Here is a 20,368-nt window from a genome sequence, read left to right on the forward strand (position 1 = left end):
GAGGCAAATATAACTGCACTTTTATTTTTTTGGGCCACTCGCTCAAAAGTACGTAGACACACTACAGGGACCGGTCCTCCTGATGCACCATCATCGCACAGATAGTGTTTGTCTGATTCCGACAAGCTATGAGGACTATCTATCTATCGATCTATATCTGTATACAGATATCCCTCTCTCTCTCCCTCCCTCCCTCCCTTAAATGCCAGTTCCAGGTAATGCACATCATAGTAAGGGCTCTAGTATTCCTTTCCTTCACCAACATCTAGAGACTAGCACAGAATTCTGTGTGAATGTGTGTGAAAGTGTGTGTGAAATAACGTGAAATCACCAAACAAATCAATTGGAAAATGAACGATGTACAGTTTAACAGAAAAAAGCATTTAAAAACGGAACTAGATTGGGCAAGCACGTACGCCCAGTATTTTGCTGGATATCACTATGCCGGATTAAAGCACAATAGTTTAGGACTATTAATTAAAAAAAATAGAATTTGTTTGTAGGTCTACTTTGCTTATATACCAGTTGATAAGGAAGGGATTTCACAATTCATGGCCCATACACAATGAATAAGCCAATAATAAAAGGCTGGGCTTTTATTGATTCTACATTATGCGTCATTACAGTGTTGCCCGAAATAACGGTCACTTTCAGACAGTCTGTTCTTGGGCGACTAGCAAACTCATATGCAAATTATGAGGAAGGCATTTTATTAGCAGCTTTTTGTATGTCTTTCAATAGTGTAGATGGATTTTTTTTAATCAAGTTTAGCTGTGTTTATAAAGAAATGCTGCAAAAATAATCGCTTACACTGCCATCTAGTGAGCAAGTTGCTTAACGAAAATCCTCTAAACACCAAAAGACCTGTACTGATTGAAAATCTATTTGGTCAGAATACAAAGTATAAAACGCACCCGGTGTTTAAACAATGTCCAAACGGCTTCACGCAGTGTTACCACAGACCATTATTTCACCGTCTGTTCAGCAAAGACAATCACTTGACACCTTTATTATTCCATCTTTTGTGCCAAGGAGAAATAATATATTGGCGGTCTGGGGCCGTTCATTTCCAGCCTCTCGTCGCCTGTGTGCTGTTGTCGTGTTCCTTATCAGAGCGACGCACTCCTCCCTCCCGCCCGCCCTGCACACACCGTACCCAACACTAACCACAGACCGCACCGAGGAGAACTGTAAACAAGGGGTAAAGGGCCCGAATTGAAAGCGGTCGTCCTACTACGTCTGGCAAAACTAAAGTAGGAGAAAGCATGAAAAGTTTGTAAGTAAACGCCTCAAACAGAGCATTTATGAGCTCTAAACATTACCGTCGCTTACGCCTTTAAGAAGCTTAACGCCGCCTCATAAAACGGTATTAGGCCTGAAAAACCGTTTTAACAAACGCGACAAACTGGCCCATTCACCCTATTGTACGGGCAGCAATTATGCAGGTGCGCGATGAAAGGGTGAAGCCAGCAAACACGTCCGACCTCACCAAGAAGTGTTGGCAGCCCTGACAAAGAAACCTCAAAGGCCAGTGGTATTTACATACGCCTCCGGCGGCTCGGCATTTATGAGGTACCCGGCGCGAGACCCGCAGACACCGCGTGCGCGAGACCCGTAGACACCGCATGCGCGCGAGCCACAGACGTGACAGCAGCTTTTGGCGGCAGAGCAAACAATGCACGCGCTACGGCACGGCTAGCGAGGCACGAACGTGCCAGCAAAAGGGAAACAGGAAATAACTAAGCGCCTTCACAAGGTAAATAACGACGTAGAACTGTAAGGAAGCCTTTGGCTGTGATCCAAAAATTACAAATTGCCTCTGACATGGACCAGCAAACGGACTTTCAGAACATTGTTGATTTACCGGGCTTTCACTGCGCAGCTCTTGAGAATTTTCAGGAATATTGGTCAAAACGTAGCTTACAATGCAACAAATGTGATGATTTATAAAGAAGCATTTGTGTTGGGGTTGAAGCTATCAGGTAAAGGTTAGCTACGCTGCCAGATGGGCTGGGCTAAGAAGGATTAAATAGAGCAGTAGGTCTCTCCATCTGAGCCTGCTCTAGGCGCTACATTACTACAGAGACCCCAAGGCTCAGCCATTAAGAGCGAGTCTCGCACATTAGGAGGTCGAGGTGGGCTCTCACAACATGCTCAGTGCCACACCTGCAAAGAGGGGCCAGAAGTTTAACTATTAATGCAACTCTTGAGATGGGCTGTGCACAGAGCTGCTCATGGAAGCTATAAGTATTTTAAAAGGCACTTCCGTCACAATGGAAAAATCCCTCCTAACAACCCCTTAAGTAGACAGGAGGAATTCGAGTGGGCACATAATGGTACTAATTCACTACATTTGAAGCCGGGAGTCTACTTTAGTGAAGTTTTCCTGTTGTTTTAGTTATTTTATATTGTTTTATTTCACCAGGCATTTCTTATGTTATCATTGATATCAACGTTTATTAGACATTACTTTCTATGATGTCTTCAAATATGCTAGTCAAACTACTACATATACTCAAACCATGAGACCTCTGACTGACTATGCTCATCAACTACGAGAATATGTTGAAGGGGCTGCGGTAAATAGCCGAGGTCCATCTCGTTTGCACCAGAAAAAAATATCCACAGGCCTTCACAAATGTCTCCTGATAGTCAGGTCTTTCCACAATGATGGCAAATCACAAGGTTGGAGTCAGCCAAAGGCTCCGCATTGATACTCCTCTCTCTGCTACAATAGCTCTTTGGCAGTACAGAATTCGGCCGGAGTGTGGCCCACTTCCTGAATCAATAAGGATGAAGATTGGTTATTTCCCAATGGACAAGGTCTCCTAAAGCACCCGTCTATGTAGGCCTAATGAACAGAACTCAATGAGCATCACCCCTCTGAACCCCCAAACTCTCTCTCCACCCCTTTGAGGGACCAGTGAATAATAATAATATTAAAAAACGACTGAGCCGCTGGTGTCAGATGCCATGTCCTTACTCAGTGTGGCCTCCGGGGGCGGTGTTAACGTGAATGGAGGGCACTGCCAATCCTAGTGACTGGCAATGTTGTCTTGACTAAATCCAATGTGCATGTCGGGTTGGGCAGGTCTCGGACTGCAGCCAACCCGACATGCGCACTTTAGGCCTCAAACATATGTTCTGTTAAAGAGTTGAGGGGAATGCAGCACATCCTCCCTGGTCTCCTTTGGAGCGCTGGGTTTATGACCCAACCAATCCTTGCTTTGTTCTCATGCAGTTTTTAATAGAACACGCATGAGAGCAAAGCCTGGATTGGTGCAGGGCAGGGCAGGGCAAGATAGCACGGGGTGGGATGATTAAAGGGCAGTACCAATCAGTGTGTTTTTTTTAAAACTTTAAATCCAGAGAGATTGGTCATGCTTCCAGCATGTCGATGCAATGACCATGCTTTTCCCATCATACCCAGTGCCAGACACAGCGTTGTGCATGAAGGGAGTGGAAGTCTCCTCTTGTGATATGCATCCTACAACTGGTAAGTCCATGCCATGCAGTTGCAGGGGGAGCATGCCCACAGGGGGGAATACCATATGCCCACCTGCCTGTATCTCCAAGCCCAGAGGCCTTTGTTTCCTCCCTGCCTCATATTTCAGTGCGGGCTCACCACAGTAGCACTGTCAAGTATTTTGCAGCCTCAGAACTACCGCGCCACCTCCGGGGATCCCTGGCGGTTGCAGCGGTCCCCTCACGGTCTGACGCTGGACTCATAATGCGGGGGTCGTACCACTGATGCGGCGGTCCACGGGCGCCATCGCACCTCCACCACAGGTTTGGCCAGAACTCAGTCAGGCCCTAAGACAAGTGTTAGCAGCCAAAACTTGACATGTGGCACAGCACATTTAGTTTATCTTCGTTTATCAAACTGTTGTCTGTTCAATAAACCTCTACATAGGTATAATTTTATTTGCCTACATTTATTTATTTGAAAGGTTTTATATAGCGCTGGCTAGACCCGGAGGTATCAGAGCGCTTTACACGAGCAGTAGTAAGTATCAAATGCATTATATATATATATATTAAATGGTTTGCATGCAGCAGTTAGCATCAACAGGTCAGCATCTCCAACCCTGGAACACAAGCATAAGCTTTTTTCTACTCAGCAGTTTGTCCTTTGTCAATGTCAAAATACGCAGATTTAAAGAGAACCACGCCATGTACCTTCATTTTTTTACTCTGTATTTAACAAGAAAACACAGGTTTTGATGAGTAAACTGTATTTACCGGCTTGTTTTAAAGGTGAACTATGTGCGGTAATGTCTCTGAAACTTGCAGATGCTCTACAGCAGGGGTGAAAGGCATCAGCAAAGCCAATAGGTCCCAAAGGCAAGACCATTGGCATTGCCAATGCTGGTTTGGTATCCTCAACAAGGTGCAGGATTGGACAAGGTAAGCTATAACAGTCTTAGATTTGTTTTATTACTCAATGGCTTATGTACGTACAAATGCAGAATCAAAACAGGTGTAAAATTCTACTTGTGTAAATTGAATGAACATGTAAAATTGTAAACTCTTATTATATCTACTCCCTCGTGGATCTGAGGTGTTTCTCTACACATTCCCACTCCCTGAAAACGTAGTTAACTCCTGCAAATAACTGGAATACACTTGCTTGCATTTATGATAATGCTATCTAGAAATTGTAGATACATTTATAAAAAAAACTACAAAACACTCAATATTTGTAAGTAGACTAATTCAGAAAAGCCCACAAATTGTCCTGTAACCCTAGACTTATTAGAGTGGGAATACATTCCACTACACTGGAAAAAAATAACTAATTGGAATTCTATTTGCCAAGGTCAAACAAAAAGGTGTAATTTTTTTCTATGGAAAATCGTGCACTAAAGTTGAGCTTAGCTGAGCAAAAACATTTTACATTTGGATCTTTAAAAAGTCCCTAGACAAAATAAGATTTTAATTCCTTGAAATTCAGATACCAGGGAACTGGACACATATTTGTATTCTAATTTGATCTACCAAACTGCTCCAAGTGCTGCTTCAATCCTGAGCATAACTTTTAGCAGTTTTCGCTTTCACATAGAACGCCTCAAAATCCCACCATATAAGAAAAAAAAACATAGGTGGCACATCCTTCTCTGTTCAAGCAGCCAAACTATGGAACTCTTAAGATCCATGAATAACTAACTACCTTATCTTCAGAAGACTACTCAAGAGTCGGTTCTTCCCCACATAACCACCATACTCAAATATAAATATACAGCATATCCCTGTGCATGTAAGCAGTTATTTGCATAATAGGTGTGGACCTAGATATGTGTATTCCTTTGTATAAATGTGTATAATAATCATGTTTATAAATACAAAGATATTTGTTAGTTCTGCTTAACAAATTTACATATTACTTATGGTTATATTATTCTAGGTTTAACATGTATATAGGTCACTCCTAAAGAGCCTTCCTAAAAATGCCCCCCAAAGTTGGTGACTAAATTGGCGTATACCCTGTTCCTCTTTTTAACTGATGGAATTTATATGTATTTTTTTTGTAGTAGTATTTTAATAATGTATCATATTTAAGGTATACATCACTTGGTGATAAAGACTATTGAGACGTAGGACTGGTGTTAAAAGGTCTATAACAATGGTTTTAATTCCTTTTTGATTGAAGTCCACTGTTTTTAATGAACTTTTTATCTATATTTAAGGTTCTGCAAATTCCCTATCATATTTTGCACCAGCACTTTAACGTAACCAGTTATGCTGCTAATTGTCTTATTAACTGATTTAAGAACTTTAACTCAAACAATAATATCTAAATTTATGTAATCTGAGTGCCATACGCAGTGCAGAAAATATCTTGTTATTATAAACTGAGCATAAGTACTGCATATATAGGTAATTGCAGACCGTGATTCCAGGACTGACTGCAAATTAGATCTTTGTAGGCCACACTATTTACTTAGTTACAATGTAACTTGATGACTGTATTCCTTTTTTACTTGTATTTAACACTGATGAGATGTGAGAATTTTGTGTAAAATGCTTTTATGGTCATATTGTTCATAATAAAGTTTTACAAAGCAAGGCAAAGCATATATAGGTCACTGCATGAATAAATACATTTTTATCACAAATTCATCTACAATTGCTTCACTATTGAATAAAAAAGAAAATTATAAAAACAAATAAATTAGCTTAAAGTACAGCAACACTTGAAAAGTCTTATTAAATATAACTTAAATCTAGATATATTATCTTACTTATGCATATACACCTTCCATGTACTCATGTAGCTTTATATTTATTACTTTACTCCTAATTCCGCATCTCCAATGCGCCACCCTATATCTCATCTTATACCTCTCTCAATGTATCCTCTACCTCCACCCTGACTCATCTCAAACCTCAATTTTTCTACTCTATCCAATGCACTAACCTATTTCTCACCCTATGCCTCGCTCAATATATCCTCTCCCTCCACTCTCTGACCCATCCAAAACCCCATTCTACTACTAAGATACCCCCAAAACATTTTCTAGACTATTTCCTCCTCTACCCCTCCTTGCATCATCTCAACCCTATTTTACTATTTAGATCTCCAAAACAAGCCTTTCTAAACCCTCCCCTCTACTCATTCCACACCTCCTCCTGCTGCTATGATCTCCAAATAAACTCCCCAGACCCTTAACTCTTTTATCCTGCTACTACCCTTTTCAATCCAAATAACAGACAAACGTCCTGCGCTCAAATTGATATCATATTTCCCTATAATAATTCACCACTAATCCTGTTTGGGTTCCGGAGTAGCAGGCTACTCGCTGAAAAGCACTTTGACACCTCATCCCAAGCACTATATAAATGCAAACCCTTTCCATTGCTATCCCTCCAATATCCTTTTTTAATCCAAATAAGAGACTCGCATGTCCACAGCTCAAAATTTTTTTTTATTTCCCTATACTAATTCACCACTAATCCTGTTTGGGTTCCAGAGTAGCAGGCTACTCGCTGAAAAGCACTTTGACACCTTATCTGGTGTACAAAGCACTTTATAAATGCAAACCCCTTCCACTTCTATCCCTCCACTATCCTTTTTCAATCCAAATAAGAGACTCACATGTCCAACTCTCAAATTATTTTTTTATTTCCCTATATTAATTCACCACTAATCCTTTGTGGGTTCCGGAGTAGCGTGCTACTCGCCGAAAAGAGCTTTGACACCTTGGTAGGGATAGTAAGTGCTATATAAATGGAATTACAATATATTTTTGAACTGCTTTCTCTCTCCTGTGATGTGGCCAATGCAAATAAATGAGGGGAAAAAGAACCCTGGAAGAACGACAAAAGGCAAGAATGCAAAAAAGAATCACAAACGTGTTAACAAGGAGAAGAAAAAAACAATAGAAAAGTGACTGGCAACGCTAAATAGGAAACAAAAAGGAACTATGTCTGCCAAACCCATCTACTAATATGTTACATGCAGTACTGATTTGACTTTCAGACTGCACTCTCCGCACAGAACAAAACAACCTTGTTTTAGTTCTTACATTATACTTCAAAATGCCCACCTCTTGTACTTCAAATCCTAAAGGTGCAGCTCTCAGCTCCCATGCACCTTTGGCACACGCACGCACTGCCACTGGCCATATCCTGCTTAATGTTTGCGAGCTGAACACATTTCGAAAATATGTTTGTAAAACGCCAAAAACGTGAAGCGTGGGAACAACAGACAGTCAATGTATTGCGATAAGTCATATTTTCCTAAACGCTCTAAGCCACCTCTGGCAGTAACATTCACTATATTTATGATGCATTGTATTACATTTCAGTAATGCAGTAATACTCCAACAACACAACAGTTAGTGTTACAACACATTTACACTGTCCTCTAAATTAAGCCATACGTGCACCAGAGGAGACATGAAAGAACAAACAAACCAGGGGCGCAAGCATAGTAGAAATATGCACATTGCTGAGGAAGCTTGTGAAAACGTATGTCTAACATCAATAACAAACACTAGAAGGATAAATGAACTCTAAACCCACAATGAACTCAATGCGAGCTATCCAGCTTGCAGGTCACCACTTCAGTGCCTGAGCTCCTAATGCTGCCAGTGTTGACATCAGTGAAACCAGTTTCTTTACATTATCTACAAGTCTCTTGCACCATACTTGAGTTCAGGCTGGCTGGAGCCAGGGCCACTTACTGTTACTGGCACCATTAAGGTTTGCTTTCTGATATGCCTTGCAAATACCTCCTGAATTTGCTAACTGTAGCCACGACCACCCAAGCCAGGGCTCCAGACACAGGGCTTGGACCACAGTAATTCCAATCTGACGCATCCGTGGGTATGCCTTAAGGGACTGTGCCCAGTACATGTAACGGAAGCCTGGCCCTAATCAAATGTGATCTGTTCTCGCTATATGTGCTAGTCCGCTGTACTTCAGCACTCGGAAGAAATTGAACTTCGCACTGTGTGTGTGATATAAGAAAAATAAACAGTCGCTGCAAATTGTAAACAGTGGTGCATGTGCCAAAAATCACGTCCTACAATAAATTGTGACGGATGCTCTCACTGCCAGCTTCCTACCTTCAGGTTCATTGGGTGATTTGAACAAGTTCTTTGGTCGGGCGCTCTTCTAGTGAAGAAAACACCATCCAGGGTCCAGACGCAGAATCATGAAGGCATATTCCAAACCATCCAGTGACAGATCCCTAAGAAGAGGCCAAACAGAGTCACGATTACAACATGACCATGTCACAATATTTGTCCACAAATTGCAAAAAGAAGCTTTGAATTAGAACTTCCGGTGTTATTTTCCCTGGTTTCTTTTTTTTTGTGAAACCTTTTTGAGTTTGTGATAAACGAGAATTGTGTGCCGGCGTTACATCCATATAAAATACCGCAGTACTGTACCAGACGAAAAATAACAGCAGGAAATCGTTTCCCCATACAAGTCATCAAAGTCATATACATTGAAACAACAGTGTATGAACCCTTCATCTATGGTCATACAATAGAAATACAGCACTGTGTTCCTCGCCCCCCCCCCCTCCCCGGCCCATCCTTATGCGGTTTCAGATGGATGCCTTTGTGTTCTGCCTAACCCGGCCCATATCATGAAATGTTTCTGGGGACATACATGTGACAGACATATCTGGCATTCCAGCCCCATACAATGGTCCATGCTCTTTCCCAAACTTCCACCGCTCGAGCTTCCACGTCCTTCCAGGCACTAGTGATTCCTCTCTTGGCCATAATTAGCCCAGCCATAGGAGCGCCTTCTGGTACATTGTACCCTCACCTCCCTCCCCTCAAGTAGTTAGTGATGTGAAGAAGTAGAAGTTTGGGATCCCGGGGGATAGCCCATCCCAACACTCCCTCGAGTTTCCTAAGCACATTTCCCCAGTAGGGGGCCAATTCTGGACAGTGTCAGACCATATGGGGCAAATAACTCTTCGGATCACCATATCATAGGCAGTCATCCGTCAGAATAAGACCCATCCTGTGAAGTCTGGCTCTAGTAAAATACACCCTATGGGGCACATTTCGTTGAATCATCTGAAACTGAGATGCTATCACAGCCTCTCTAGGGGCCTCCACTGCCTCGCTCCAATCATAGTCGTCCAGCAGGTCGAGATCTTCCTCCCAAGCCTCCCGAACCCCCACCAGGGGATCTGACATGTTGCGCAGTAGCATTTTATAGAACTCCAACAGCTGATGCTCCCTGAGTTGCATGAGTAGGATTTTGGCTTCCAATGGAGAGACCTCAGGAATAGTGTCTAGTGATTGTATCACAGAGAGAAGGGCATGCCAGATCTGGAGATAATGGAAGAACTGGGTGCGGTGAAAGTCTAACTCGCCCTACAAGTCCTGGAAAGGTTTAAGCATCCCACCCCTGAGTACGTCCCTTACTGTTGAGATGCCAAGCCAAAAAGCCCAGCAAGGCGGCCACCTGTGGCAAACTAGTACCCTGCCATAATGGAGTCTACAACGTAATGTGTTCAATGAGCTAAATCTCGATCTCCCAATAGCCACCCTTCCACAGCATAAGCCAGATTCCTAAAGCCTGTGAACTATCAGTCATTTCCCACCAACAGATGTGCTGCCCATTAGTATAGGAGCACATCCGGCATCGTTATTCCGCCCTCAAAGGCTGGCCTACAGCACTTTCCCAGAGCTATACCGGCCATTCCGCCCTTCCAGAGCATCGACCTAATCTGAGCATTGATGCTCTTAAGGAAGCCATTTTTTTAAGAGGGTTAATTCTGCAGAAGATACAAAAGGTGTTGGAGGGAGACCATCTTAAAGATGGTCAAACGTCCCAAAAGAGATAAAGGCAAAGCAGACGAAAACTTGCCATTCCTTCCTACATGCTCTAACTGTGGCACCAAATTCTGTTCATAGGAGCGTGTTGTGTCGTGTCAGCTGTGACAAACAATGAGGTATTTTAACCCGCGAGGAAGGACTTGTAACTGTGATGCCCATGGCATGATAGCCAGTCACGGAGGGATTGGGTAAAACATTGATTTGCGAACTTTCAGCAGAAGCCGGAATACGATCCATATATGGTCAGACTCTCCAGAAACCGGGGCCCAAGACGTCTGGAATAGCAAGAAGCATAAGAATATCATCGGCATATAAAGAGATCTAATCCAATACACCCTCGACCACTGGCAAATCTCCAGGAGGGCGTCGACCACTGGAAAATCTCCAGGAGGGCGTCGACCCTCACCCAAGCTGCCAGGGGCTCCATCACCAACGCAAAGAGTAAGGGTGAAAGGGGTTCCCTAGTTCGTCTTGAAGTACTAACAATATGTGCTAATTTTCCATCAATAGAAGATGCCAGTCACTCCTCCCTTACAGTAAATATAGAATGTTCTACTAAGACAAATAGGACCGGTACTCTTTGTAACTCTTATTGAGTATACAACTCATCTCATGACCTTCTTAAATCCTGCAGGTTACCAACATTTTGGTATGTCATTTACTTCACAAAATAAATTGAAAGGTTTCTAGTACATTTTCCTACAAAGAAAGCTCCAGGATTTTTTGTTTTGTCTAAACAATATACTTTTAGTAGTATTTGTGTACTGTCCACCAAATGAATACGAAACCTTCAAGGACAAAACCGGAATATAAAAGTTTTCAAGAGTTGCCTGAATTGTTTCTTATACGTTTCTGCTGTGAAGTATTCTGAATATGTTACTGTGCTCAGGTCTTCCTCGAGTAGGAAATATTTACTTGTTTATACATAATATATAGCACTAGTGCTAGCTGAACCTGAAGATATCGGAGCGCTTTACATATAATGCAAGATCGTTAGACTGAAGTATACATATATACAGATTAAGAAAATCGTTAGGGAAACAAGGTAGTTACAATATGCGGACATCTGAACAGCATAAGTTAAAGGTGTAAATGACCTGGCAAACCAAATAATACGGGCTTGATTGACACTTTCAGCTAGTCCTTTCTTTTTAAGTAACTCTTTGCTATGTTATGCATGTTTTCATATAGGGCACATTTATCAATGAATAGGCCTCTATGCGCATCATCCTACAGAGCTTGTGTATTTATCCAAGCAGGGCCTTCCAGTGCGTGTGTCTGAGGACCACCCTTGGCCCGAGCAAATGGGTGTACCGTGATGCTGTTGGAAAGCAAGTGTTTTCGCTGTGCTGCGCTTCCTTGGTGGGTGATCCTGCAAGCAGACAGAAAAATAGTCCTCCGAGTTCTCCCTTTGAGGTGCTTTGCAGTGCTAAGACCTTAAAACCATCCAGCTATCCCACGCCAGTCGTGCCGTCTGCCGTTTTTGGAACTCAAATGACTAACGAGTTAAAGTAACTATACTACTGTTGTAGCTGAACTGTTCTGAATGTGGGTGTTCTACCATTGACCTAGGGTCAGTATGACCAATACTGAATCTGACAGTCTGTTGGATCCCTTTAATTACTAGATTTATCCATATTATCACTTATGTTTGGTGGCTCAAGTGCGTTGCTAATGTCCTACACGTGCTTGGTCTGCCTACTTGCATCTCACCGAACTATCTGCTCATGAGGTTCCAGGTTTCCACATCTTCCTCCCCCAATATATCCTTCTATGCTTTCTGTAGTAACTGGAACTAGTCAAGTTGGATTCCTGTCCTAATGTTTCTCATTTCCCCGTTTCAATTACTTTGGAATTCTTCCACTGCTTTTGTCCGCTAGCTGAACTGCTTGGACAGGTACTTCTATAGGTAAGCAGTCACCGTTCTAATTCAAAGCCATCCATGGGACTACATAGTCCAGGTCATCTGCAACTTTGCGTTTTGGGACTCATAATGTAGTATTTATCATTAGAATGGCCCTAAAAGTTTCTATATACAAAGGGCTGTTGAATAAAATGGCAGCGGTAACTGATGGAGTCACATGATCTAGGGACACAACAACCACTAGTGACTGTTACATGTACAGAGCCACAAGAACAGCAAACATAAGATTTGCTGCAGATAAGTAAGGAAGCAGCCTGGGACACAAAAAGGGAATTTGTGTAGTTCACATTTGTAATATCCACATTTGAAATTTAGTCAGATTTAAAATAAACTATGAAGTTGCAGTAGGCCAGTGGGGAGTGGGTTGCTTTTACTTTACTCTCAATACATGCCACACTACCAGATTTTGTACTTTTGTAACAACAAAGTCTGATGAGGCCCATGCTTAGAATGGATCGGCATAGATGAGGCTCGAGTTTATTTGTGTAAGAGTTTAAAGCGACCACTAGAGAGCACAGTCAGTAAGAGTACCAAATAGTGAGGGGATAGATTTTAAGTGAATGAGAGACCAGGTCTATTCATCTACTAAAGCTCCGACTGAAGTATTCGGTCAGATGAATGGCTGTCTGAAGAGTTCAATCTTTAGAGGTTTTCTCAACTGGAGGTGGCTAGGCTTTGCCCCTAGGTTGGGGGCTTAGTCGAATAGCTCATCCTAAACCGGCATGTGCTACAACCAGGAAAGGGGTATATCCCAGAGGACGAGGATTCATAGGTAAATGGCGTATTTGATCACAGACTGGATTTGAACTCTCAGATTTAGGGAGGAGGGAATCAAGACATAATTGAGGTATATACTGTACCAGTGAATCTGCTGCCTTAACTTTGGGGAACTTTTTGGGGTAAAATCTCAGAATGCATTCCACAACTTTTTAGGTCTCGCCTGTCGATGCGCATGCGCATCGAGCAAGCGAGACTATAGGGGCTCATCTACTCTTTATCTAACTTGCAAGGAATCGTGGCGATTCCTTGCAGTGCCCGTGACTTTTAAGCTCAATGCGCATGTGCATTGAGCTTAAAAGCGCGTGCACAGCCGCCCGCATTCCTCCGACACCTTTGAAGTGAAGCTTAGCTTCACTTCAAAGGCCCGGCTTCTTCACACCCACATGCCGCTCTGCCCCGCTCCGCCCCCTCCCCTGAGTCATCCTGCCTGCCCCTTCCCGCCGTGTCGCATTTCTCCTCCCCCCTCCCCTCTCCCCTCTCTTCCCTCCGTCTTGTTTTCTTTGATGCTGGTATTTCCATATCTGGCAGCTTCCTGCCCTCACCCCACGCACGCTGTTTATTTATTTATATTTAATATGCAGGAGATCTCAGTTTATTTAATTTATAATTAATGATGCCGCCCACGCTGAGGCTCGAACCCTGTTCTCCTCCTCCAAAGTCGGCATCGTTATATGTTGAGCCACCTCTTCGCACCGTTTGTTTGTGCTGACTTTCTTGCTCTGCCGCTGCTGGCAGCGGCATTGCGCTTGGAGGGAACATGTAATTGACCCGTCTCGCTTCTTTTCATTTGAATTTTTTTTACATTGTCTCCTTCCTTCCGCCCCTCGCAGTTTGTTTTCCTTGCACCGTCCCTTCTTACAGTCCCTTTAACCATTTTGGTGTTGCTCAGCCCCAACTAGCATGTTATTGTCAAGCCTCCAAATATGCAGCACAAACACGACGTACAAAGAGATTAACGTGTTGCCTGGAGCACATTTCGGGAATAACATTAAATGAAAGCCCAAACCCGCTTTACCGCAACTTGCTTTCACTTGTTGTCTTTGTTTCCAGTGCTATTTTAGAGCTTTGTGCAAACTACACTCTCGTTATTTTGCTGGTAATAACTTTGAGGGAATAGCGTATTTTTGTTTTTTAAATAGCTGGCAGCTTCCTGCCCTCACCCCACGCACGCTGTTTATTTATTTATATTTAATATGCAGGAGATCTCAGTTTATTTAATTTATAATTAATGATGCCGCCCACGCTGAGGCTCGAACCCTGTTCTCCTTCTCCAAAGTCGGCATCGTTATATGTTGAGCCACCTCTTCGCACCGTTTGTTTGTGCTGACTTTCTTGCTCTGCCGCTGCTGGCAGCGGCATTGCGCTTGGAGGGAACATGTAATTGACCCGTCTCGCTTCTTTTCATTTGAATTTTTTTTACATTGTCTCCTTCCTTCCGCCCCTCGCAGTTTGTTTTCCTTGCACCGTCCCTTCTTACAGTCCCTTTAACCATTTTGGTGTTGCTCAGCCCCAACTAGCATGTTATTGTCAAGCCTCCAAATATGCAGCACAAACACGACGTACAAAGAGATTAACGTGTTGCCTGGAGCACATTTCGGGAATAACATTAAATGAAAGCCCAAACCCGCTTTACCGCAACTTGCTTTCACTTGTTGTCTTTGTTTCCAGTGCTATTTTAGAGCTTTGTGCAAACTACACTCTCGTTATTTTGCTGGTAATAACTTTGAGGGAATAGCGTATTTTTGTTTTTTAAATAGCATGCACGAAAACAGTATAATTTCAATTTGCACCACTTATTTCCCATGTTTGTGTCAATGTAAAAATCGACCCTGCACACCCAGCACCAGGGCCGTGTGCCTCAATGATGCAGTACACGCACCAGTAACTGAAATATGACGAAAGACTGAAAGGAGTAGCTACAAGCTGTGCTCTAGTTCTGCTCTCCAAAAAATCAGCAAAGAAACAAGCAATTAAGAACATTTCATTGAAGAAACCATTGAGCAGGAAACAGAAGGAAATCCTACAGAAAGAATCCTAGAGAAAGAAGCTTGAGGTATGTAAACACTTTTATTATGCAAAGGACGTCAATTTCAGGATGCTCAGATGCTCTCATTGGAGTGAAGTGATGGCTTACGTTGAATGAAGAAGCAGCTCTGAGCACTTCAAGAACAGCTGTAGTTTACCACAAGGCACAGAGGCTCTGGCAAGCTTGCATAATGTGGCGGTAGTCCACATCTCGTCATCTAGTGCCCCTCCCTCTGACCACATTATAACACGTTTGTGCCGAGTTGGCTCTATGGTTTATGCAGGAATGAAAAGAAACAAGTAAAATGCATCAGAGATGAGAAAATAAAAAACAGCGAATCTTTCGTACTAAAAAGATGTATGTGAAATAGTTACGAATCTGTTAAAATATGAGCGACAATCCTCAAGTCATCCACAACTTACACTGGTGCTGTTCACTGAAGGGTTCACACTCTGCTTATTCAATTGTTGGCCTCTTGCTGAGATGGTGAATAAAAAGCTATTTAGTGTTCATTTGTATTAGAGCATGAATTACAAGATCAGCGAGTAGTAGTGAGACCACCCAACAATTCTCCATCAGTTGGCAAGTAAGGGGCCATTCTAAAATGGCAACACCCAGATCCTGGACTGCCTAACTCTCGGCCCACCCATAGTATAGTCTGGTAAAGATGATGCTCACGAGTGCCTGTGCAGCAACAAAAAATATCAAAAATGCATAATCTCGCCGGCGCTGAACTATGGATCGATAATTATTTGTCAAATACATTTTTAAAACATAAATGTTCCTCTAAGGCACATGGCAGATGCTATCTGTAGCCTTGAAAGTCCATAGGCCCTGAGAAGTGAAAGGTGATTGGTGAGGGCAAGTTGTGCTAAGACATACTCCTAAGCTTGTGTGCTCACCCTCACCCTCAAACCTTCACCCTCAACCCCTCACTCACCCTCACTCTCACTCACCCTCACTCAGCCTCAACTACTCTCACTCACCCTCAACCCCTCACCCTAACTCACCCTCACCCTCACTCACCCTCAACACCTCACTCACCCTCACCCTCACTCACCCTCACCCTCACTCACCCTCAACACCTCACCCTCAACCTCAACCCCTCACCCTCACTCACCCTCACTCTCACTCACCCTCAACCCCTCACCCTCACCCACCCTCACCCACCCTCACTCACCCTCACTCACCCTCACTCTCACTCACCCTCAACCCCTCACCCACCCTCAACCCCTCACCCACTCTCACCCTCACCCTCACTCATCCTCAACCCCTCACCCTCACACAGTGCAATAGGTCTCAGACCATTTCAGTTAGAGCTTTAAGAAATGTTTATGGCTTTTTTTATTTGTAATTCTTTAGCATTGGCTACAGGAAACAAAAATGCTAAACATTTACAAAAAAAACCCATAAACAATTCTAAAAGCACTAACTCTAATGGTGCGAGACCTATTGCATTTCCAATGCTTGTTTTTTTTTTTTTTATGTCACCTCTCATAATGGAGTTGATTTCTCTGCCTGCCCCTGCTCTCAGACCCATTTACCTTATATAGCTGATATAATGTAGATCCTGTTAGCCACACATCTCTGCCAATTGCCATCCAGCGCCTTCATATCCATCAAACACCACCTTCTCTGCTTATGCTAAAATATTCTAAGTACATTATGAGCGTTTAAATAGGATTTAATCGCTAGGTTAGGATTTGTCCACAGTCCTGCGACTGCGTAATAGAAAGTTCCAGTCACTCCATTCCTATAAAAAAGCACCACTCAGACTGGTGCACGGTTGGGAGGAATGATAAAACATTTTTTTCATTCTGCAATATTTTCTACACGCTGGTCATCCCAAGAAAATATTCAAAAACCGCATGCATTTTCTTTACAAAAGGGATTCTGGCAAAGTTGACAGATCGAGAAACTGGTGCAAAATTACAACACAGAGAAATTCAGCCTTGAAGTACTAGAGCCAAAAAAGCACGTGTCTGGTGAAGAAAAACGTGTGCCCCATTTCTGGGGTGAGACTACCTCATAGAATTCCAGGGATGATGTGTCTAACGAACATAGGGAGCATCGCACTGTGTCAATGTTGTCTTTGAGAGCACTCAGGGCCACTGACCCAAAAGCAAATGAACAAATAGCCGGCAAGGCCACTGGTCACGAAGGGATGTCAGTAAATCCCACACTAGTGCACTTGTTCCGAAGAGGGCTCGGGGGCGCCTCTTGGCGTCTACGCCATGAATGACGCCGCCTGTCCTTGGGAATGTGTCTGTTGTGTGCAGTCTGTTACTGCTTGGCCCTGCCTGGCATGCCCATTCACTCCAAGCCCTTTGCTTCCCCCTCACCATCCTTTTGGATTGGAAGCGTGCAAGAAAAACACAGGGTTCAAAGGTCAGCGTTGGTTTTGATTGTTTTTATGGCTGTTCAGTTGAGCGTCTTCCTCTGAAGTTTAGAACACCAAATGCAAAATGACAGCCAAGTTATTTGTGTCAGTTTCAAGTGTTTGAACTTTTAGAAAAATTCAAACTGAGGCACGTTTAAACCTTCCCAGTTCCATCCTAAAGCCACTGGGTTTAGTCAGCGCAGAGGCCATTGTCCAGTGTGCACTTTTATATACACAGGCCAGGCGCGAGGAAGCCTGTGTTCGTTCAGACGAGCCGTGTCCAACCATAAGGGACCTTGAGCCTCGAAGGCCAGGGGAAGATTAGCTTCCGCCCTTTGTCCCCAAGAATTCACAAGGTGACACTTGATCAGCCGCGAGACATCTTTGTGCGAAGGCACTTGGCGGGGCTTTATCACGCGCCGCTTACTTTATTATTTGCGTAACGTGACCATCTCCTTGGCAACTGTTCCGCGAGCTGCGCTTATTCGCCAGAGGCTGTTCTAGTAAGTCATTCACTACATTTCTGCAGGTGCGCAGGGGAACGTGCTCCAACGGCTCAATCATCCGGGGTACACGGCTAACCTGTTCTTTGCGGGGACTCGGGGCACTTTGGAGGGGGGGAAGGAGGGGGGGGTTCCCGCCTTTGTACCCTGGAGAGATCAATGGTGCGAGTTCCCTTCACAAAAGGTGGTACTTACAATAAAAGTGCAGTCACTTTTATTGCCTGCACCGTATTTTCAAATAATACACATGCTTATACTAACTTTTGGTTGGAATAGGATGCCCCAGAGCAGTTTTTGCACACCCCTCGTTTGACAACCTCTGTATGTGTTGTGTTTTTATCGTATCCCTGTATTTTAAATATGTTGTTTTATTCAGATTTTATGTATTTTATTATTACCTTTTCTAAACATCCACTTCCTGCCGTTTTTGTAAAAGAATTTAATTAATCATACAATCAAGAGTTTAACTCCACTCCAGCAAAAAATAAAAGTGCAGTCAGTTTTTTTTCTAGAAAAAGGAGGCAGACTTGTGCTTTGAAGAATGTTCTTTGAAGGAGTTTTGCTGTGCATATTAGGTGCATCGGATTGCAGTGGTCACTGTGCAGACTGACATGGGCTGTCACTGGAGTAAAAGTATAGCTCTCAAGTGGGCCTCAGGCGAAGGGGTCCATACTTTTTTTTTTTTTTGAAACTTTATTTTCCATTTTCTAAACAAAACAAAAAAAAACCCAAAAAAAGGCAATAAAGAGGAAAATATACAATATGATTGCAATATGAAAACATTACATGACATATACCCAAAACCGGAAAATCATATTCATAAAACATAATTACAGATCTTGAGGACCGAAGATGAATAAGAAAAAAATTGTATATATACCACACCAAATATACAATACTCAAAGAAAGAAGCAATAACAATACAATAAGCAGACAATAAGCAGACTGTTAAACACGAAGACCAAAAATCAAATAGGTGGATGCACAACCTCAACCCTGCTGTAGCCACCCCCAACTCCAAGGGGAGCTACCCTATACCGGAAGGGGTAATGCCGGACTGTAACTGAGAATCCGGAGTCAGCCGGAGTCGGGAGACGTAGTCCCTGTACGGGCCCCAGATGTCAATAGGCCTGGAGGAAGCGGGGAGTAAGGTGCTGAATTCCTAAGGGGTCCATACTTTACTTAACTCCAAAGATTAATTTAACACTGTTAATGTCAAACAAAACTGAACCAGGAGCAGAATCATGTAACAGAAGATATTTTTCGCAGGACTCCAGTGAAATTGATTAAGCTGGCTTGGCAAATAGCACAAAGGCAGGTAAGAAACACCTTTGTGTTTCTAATAATAATTTAAAAAAATCAGAACCTTCCAATACTGTTGAATTAGAAAAAGCTGCATTTTATTAAAAGACTCGAGGTTGAGGTTATGTTGATTTAAAACATTTGGATAAGCATGTATGACCGGTTTGTAAAAAAAAGAAAGTCCTTCGGTAGAGTTCTTTGACCAGTCACCAGATCTGAGAATGCCCTTAAGTTTCGCATTTTCCATTGTGAAAGAGCATTATCACAACAAAAAGGTCCCCTATTTGGTGTTGCCAATGCATTTTACAGATGTTATTTAGCATTTGCGCCCCCCCCCAAAAATGGTTATTGCTGATGCACCATTGGCACAAAAAAGACCCAGAGCAATGATAAATGTGCATGTGTCATCAGGCACGCGCACGTATTCGTCAGGACACTGTCAGCCTTAGTGTTATGATTTATGTAGGCGCATGGGTCATCATGCATACACACATATGCATCATAACACTGCAGTGGCTTTTTTCTTTTTGATTTACTGCTCTAAGATGGTCAATGCAATGCATAATAAATATATTTAAAAAAGTGGACAAAAGAACATTATTTAGAAAAGAGCGGCCTGGCAGCAATTTGCTCCCACTAGTCAGCTTAAAAAATAGTGAAAAAAACAGCATGGGGCACGTCGGGGGCAGAGGAGCAACAGATCTCTGGCGAATGAAGCGGCATGGAGGTGTGGCAGAATAAAAAACAAGGAGGGGGGAAGGAGCAAAAAAAAAAAAAAAAAGAGTTTGGGTGAAGGGCTGGGAAAAAAACACCAAGCAGGATGGGTTGCGGTGGGGGAAACAATCCACAAGTTAGTGGTATGTCTGGAAACATCATATTTAAAGTTCTGATAATAAAGCAGATCCATCAGACTGCTTGTATGTTGGAGATAACACGCCTAATGTGGCTAGTTGCGCAAGGGTAAGTCGATAGGTACCCAGTGGTGCATAATTCTCTCTTGATATTCCAGATATTGGCCTTTGAAAGTTTAAAAATTGCTTGAAATCCACAAGAAAGATTAGGAATTCGGTTCGCTTGGCTGGCACAAAGGCAAATTTCTGTATTAAGGCACAACTACGTTCTCAAAAGAGTTACCTCACTTCC

The 20,368-nt window shown here is 42.9% G+C and overlaps 1 protein-coding gene across 2 annotated transcripts in view; it reads right to left on the reverse strand.

The window, feature by feature from the left end:
- KANK1 (KN motif and ankyrin repeat domains 1) overlaps positions 1 to 20,368 on the reverse strand; it is an 835,542-nt gene that overhangs the window by 608,232 nt on the left and 206,942 nt on the right. For both annotated transcript variants that reach the window (XM_078675726.1, XM_078675725.1), the window contains exon 3: positions 8,571 to 8,695. The gene's annotated coding sequence lies outside the window, so the exon portion shown is untranslated. The remainder of the gene's footprint in view (positions 1 to 8,570; positions 8,696 to 20,368) is intronic.

Source organism: Lissotriton helveticus, chromosome 2_1, assembly GCF_964261635.1.
Source record: "Lissotriton helveticus chromosome 2_1, aLisHel1.1, whole genome shotgun sequence".
In the NCBI taxonomy this organism is placed as follows: Eukaryota; Metazoa; Chordata; class Amphibia; order Caudata; family Salamandridae; genus Lissotriton; species Lissotriton helveticus.